General features: G+C 48.7%; 1 long non-coding RNA gene across 1 annotated transcript; it reads right to left on the bottom strand.

Moving 5' to 3' along the window:
• Window positions 1-3,601: 3,601 nt before the first annotated feature.
• LOC129622378 (uncharacterized) lies at window positions 3,602-4,977 on the bottom strand. The gene is made up of 2 exons (XR_008699938.1): window positions 4,516-4,977; window positions 3,602-3,889 (listed from the first exon to the last, which is right to left on the bottom strand). It is a non-coding gene; the product is annotated as an uncharacterized LOC129622378 (long non-coding RNA).
• Window positions 4,978-5,221: the final 244 nt, after the last annotated feature.

The following is a 5,221-nucleotide window of genomic DNA, read 5'->3' as shown; positions in this document are numbered from 1 at the left end:
GAATCTGCCTGCAATGCGGGAGACCTGGGTTCAATCCCTGGGTTGGGAAGACCCCCTGGAGGAGAGCATGGCAACCCACTCCAGTATTCTTGCCTGGAGAATCCCCACCGACAGAGGAGCCTGGCGGGCTATAGTCCATGGGGTCGCAAAGAGTCAGACACACCTGAGCATGCACAGATTCTAAATGTATATTATGCTTAAAACTAAGAGCTTAAAAAAGATGAAGGTGACTTCTCTGGGTTCCAGTGATTAAGACTCCACACCTCCACTGTAGGGGGCATGGATTCGATCCCTGATCAGGGAATTAAGATTCCATAAGCCACACAGCATGACTAAACAAACAACAACAAAAAAACAAACAAACCCCCCAAAATGATGAAGGTGTATAGCATCTTCTTTCTAACCCACTCCATCCATTGCCACCCAATAAAGTCTATTTTCAAGGGGAAGGAGTTAAGAATCCAGAGGGCCTGTGTCTGAAATGCCATGCAGCTGCTGCTGCGTTGCTTCAGTTGTGTCCAACTCTGTGCGACCCCATAGACGGCAGCCAACCAGGCTTCCCCTCCCTGGGATTCTCCAGGCAATAACACTGGAGTGGGTTGCCATTTCCTTCTCCAATGCATGAAAGTGAAAAGTGAAAGTGAATTCGCTCAGTCGTGTCTGACTCTAGCGACCCCATGAACTGCAGCCTACCAGGCTCCTCCGTCCATGGGATTTTCTAGGCAAAAGTACTGGAGTGGGGTGCCATTGCCATACTACTGGTCCCTAAGACAGAGGTTCCCAGGTTCTGAATACCCCACCCAGCCTTGCACATACTGCAATGCACACTTTGGTCTTGCATCATGAAAGTAACAGACTGGAAATAAAGAGGATTTAGAACCAGCTAGACCCCAGCACTGCTACTTACTGACTGTGGGGCATTGGGCAAGTCCCTTCATCTCTCCAAGCTCCTATTCCCTTATCTTCAAACACAAAAGTAGCACATGCTGTTTGTTGTCTACCCCTAAAATCATTCCTTCCTGCCTCTTTTCTTCCCATTACTACTGAGTGACTTCTTAGCCTCTCAAGTTGCTAGATTGTGTGTGGCCCTTCAAAATGGGAGGACACTTGTATTCATGGCTGGCACACTGTTGTCCTGACTCTGGACAACTGGAAGGAGAAAGAGGCCCTGGGTGGTCTCTCCTGAGGGGCTTGAGAGGTTCAACTCTCTCCATTAGGATTGAGAGATGAGAGAGATTTTTTCAGGCTGCAGGGCAAGTCCCAAAGGAGGTCAGGCCTATTGGATCCAACTGCTGGTTGTTCATTAGTGCCTTCCCATATCATTTTCAATAAACATTCATTCAATGCCTACGAATGCCAGGGACACCACTGTGTGCTGGGGGCGCAGTGGTAAACAAGACAGACAGGATCCTTGCCTATCAAATGGCCACAGCGGTTCAAATGACCACAGACTTTCCAGCTTCCCAACTTCCTAAATCACTGTGAGTATAATTGTGAGCATATTTCCACCTCTGCATTTTGAAATCCATCCATAACCCAAGGACCCTCCCAGAGCCCCTGGCTTGAGGTTGCTCAAGATGAACTGTTTTGCAAGAAACTGAATATTTATTGAGCATCTTCCACTTGTAAGACTTGGGTCTATAAACATGAGGCCTGTTTTCATACCTCAGGGAGCTAAATTCTGGGGTGGTTGCTGCTGCTGCTGCTAAGTCGCTTCAGTCGTATCCGACTCTGTGCGACCCCATAGACAGCAGCCCACCAGGCTCCCCCGTCCCTGGGAATCTTCAGGCAAGCGTACTAGAGTGGGTTGCCATTTCCTTCTCCAATGCATGAAAGTGAAAAGTGAAAGTGAAGTTGCTCAGTCATGTCTGACTCTTCGCGACCCATGGACTGCAGCCTACCAGGCTCCTCCACCCATGGGATTCTCCAGGCAAGAGTACTGGAGTGGGGTGCCACTGTTGGTACAGGACAAATATTTGATCTGAGTAACACAAGTTATCATGCCTGAAGGAACCATAGGGAAAGTCCAGAGCAGCTGAGTCAGTTTTGGGGATGAGGTGACCCTAAAGGTGGTAGGATTCGATCAGGCAGAAAAGGATAGGAGATGGCCCACGAGAATAACTTAAGGGGCAATGTCCAAATGGGGGGAAAGGCAAGCTGAGGATGGGGACAGGAAATGAACTGGCCCAAAGACCTGGTTTGCAGCCTGATAGAAGACCTTAAATACGAAGCCGAAGAATTTGGACTGCATCCTATGGGCAAAGGGACATTTCAGGTCAGGAAGTCAAAGTGACAGAGCTGGTACTGTGAAACGATTACTTTGACATCTGTGAGGGAGATGATTAAGAGGGTGGAGACCCTGGAAGCAGCAAACTGAGGCCTGAGCAGCTTTGGACCTTTCAGAGAGGGGCTCACACCCTCTGGGTTTTATTTCTGGCTCAGTTGCTCTGCTAAGATTGTGCAAATCCTGCTGTGGAAGACTACTGGTTGCCTCCCAATATCCACTTCCCTCTCTCACCTTTCTAACAAAATCTTGAGTTTGTCTGGGGCAGCAAAATCTCTTGTTAAAAATGTTCAGCTCCTCCAAATCTAGCTAAACATGTCCATACTCCTGGCCAGTGAGGCATAGAAAGAATTTACAGTGAGGCTTCTGGAAAGGTTTTGTTTTCTTGATAAAAAGACATTGATCCGGCCAGTACAAATTTTTTCTTTACCCACTTCTTCCAGCCTGGAACTCAGTTATTATGTCTGAAAGTGGTACAGTCATTAATGACCATAAGGATAAAAGCTCTAAATGAAGGATGGCAGAGAAGGAAGATAGCAGGAGTCTTGACTCTTAATGACTCTCTTGAATAGCTGTATCACTCTGAATTGCCTATCTCCAGATTTCCTATTACATAAGAAAAATAACTGTTTAATTTGTTGAAGGTTTATTTTAAACAGCCAAACTTATTTCCTAACTGGTATACGTGGCTAACCCTGAATGCCTCACTTTCTTCTTTTCAGTCTCACAGCCTGGCACAGAAATGGATTACCCATCTGCCATGTGCTTTTCAGGAGCTGCCCACAACAACTGAAGAGGCCCTCGGTCTATGTTGCCCCCTTGGTCCCAACTCTCTCAGCCATGCAGGGCCTCCCTAGCTTGCCCAGATTCTTCAGAGACCAGGAGGCAAGGCCAGCTGGGACAACCCCAGCAGACCAGATCTCCAGCTGGGAATCCAAACCAAGAGCCCTAGACCAAAAGTCAGAAGTCCTCGGATGCTGGACCATCTCTACTACTAATCAGGACATGACCGTGACCCCATCACTGCCAATTCCCTTGGGCCTCAGTTACTTTGTCTTTAGAATGTGGGGACTGAGCTAGGTCAAAGTTTTCAAAGTACACATCAATTAATTTGCATTTAACTGTAAATAATAGAGAGCTTCCCAGGCAGGGCTAGTGGTAAAGAACCTGCCTGCCAATGCAGGAGACACGTTTCGATCCCTGGGTCAGGAAGATCCCCTGGTGGAGGTCGTGGCAACCCACTCCAGTATTCTTGCCAGGAGAATCCCATGGACAGAGGAGCCTGATGCGCTACAGTCCATACGGTCACAAAGAGTCAGACACAACAGAAGCAACTTAGCACATACACAAAAAAATTATAAAAGCAAGCAAAGAAACAACAAAAATCAAAAACCAAAAGGTAGTGCATTCCATCAGGCTTAAACAATAAAGTGATCATCTGATAAAGTCCAAAGACAGGACCACTTATGTTTGGTATGGTCAGCTGCCCACCAATGTCATCAGGCTCCCTGCAGTTCTCTGTGGATTAGCTCTGTCCTTGAAGTGGCTTCCTTCAGGGGCACCGGATGGCTACCGCAGTACCAGACATCACGACCAGGCACTCCCCTAGCCAAGAATGAAGAGGCATGTATTTCTTGTGTTTGATTTTTAGGAGCAAGAAGCTTTTCCCACAGGGCCCTATCAGACCTCATGGGTCAAAAGTCTCTTTCCAACCAGTCACTGAAATGGAAAGGGGCGTGGCCATCTGATCTGAATGTATTCTGGAGAGCAACCGTGACCAGGACAGAAAGGAAGCCCTCTTTTCTAAAAAAAAAAAAAAAAAAAAAAGACATGACTCCGTGACACAGAGCAGATAAAAGCTGAGTCCCTTGGACTGAAGTTAATGGTGGGGAGAAGGCCGGCTCCCCTTGCTACTGTCCTCAGACAGTCCCGGAGCTGGAGCTCCTAACACCAGTTTCAAAGCCACTGGGCTTGATCTCTAAGGCAGCTTTCCATTCCAACACCCTATGCGTGTTTGCTTCTAAAATGAATGGCTCTGGCAGAATGAGGTCAATATGAGAGGGAAAACTACCCATATCCCCTGAGGTCACCCTGAGGACGGACAGTCAAAGAGCCTGGGGGGCTTCTAGCCTGGTTACAGCTAGGAAAACTCGATACATTTTTCTGTACATTCACCATAGCGACCCATGTTCATACAATCGGTTCCTCTTTGAGGGCACACACAGTCTTACCCAGTCTGAGAAGCTGTCCAGTAAGCAGTGTAAGGCCCAGATGGCTCCACACTAGAGTCACAGGTGGGGAAACCGAGGCACCAGACAAGGAGGTCTTGGCTCCCAAAGCCAGGGTCTGGAAGAGCCTAGCTGGAAGCATACACTGCCAATTCGGCCTAAGGATGAGTAACGTTCCTGGGAAACTGGGAATACCAGGAAAAAGACACAGGTCTGATGGCTCCTGATCACAGGCTTGCTGGCAGGGTGCCTTAGGTCCCTCAACCTCTCTGATCCCCACTCCCCTCATCTATAGAATGCACCACTTCAGGGTCACTGGAAGGACTTGGGGGAGTCCTGTGAAGGGTTGTTTAAAAGAGCTGTGGGATCTTCTGGCCTGAGACTGCAGACAGCTAGGGGAGGACCTGCTCTGTTTCCCTCCTCCAGACTGTACGTGAAGGAAGACTGGTCCCGAACCCCAGACTGCCGCCCCGCACGCCTGGCCACCGCCTCCTCCCAGGCATCCCTGGCAGTCTCTGGTCCAGCCCCTCCCCCACTCCCTAGGGGCAGGCGGCTGCTAATGGCCCTCCCCACAAGCTGCTTCATTAAGGATTTGTTCTGTGAGCTGCAATCAAAATAAACAGACCAGCCTGAAAGCCAGGGAACTAAAAACCAATTAAGAGGGAATGGAGATGGAAGGGAGGGGGGTGGGCAGGAGGGGGAAAAGAGG

The sequence above is a fragment of the Bubalus kerabau genome, chromosome 11 (genome assembly GCF_029407905.1).
Source record: "Bubalus kerabau isolate K-KA32 ecotype Philippines breed swamp buffalo chromosome 11, PCC_UOA_SB_1v2, whole genome shotgun sequence".
NCBI classification, from domain to species: Eukaryota; Metazoa; Chordata; class Mammalia; order Artiodactyla; family Bovidae; genus Bubalus; species Bubalus kerabau.
The sequence above is the reverse complement of the archived record's forward strand: the minus strand, read 5'-3'. Positions and strand labels throughout refer to the sequence as shown.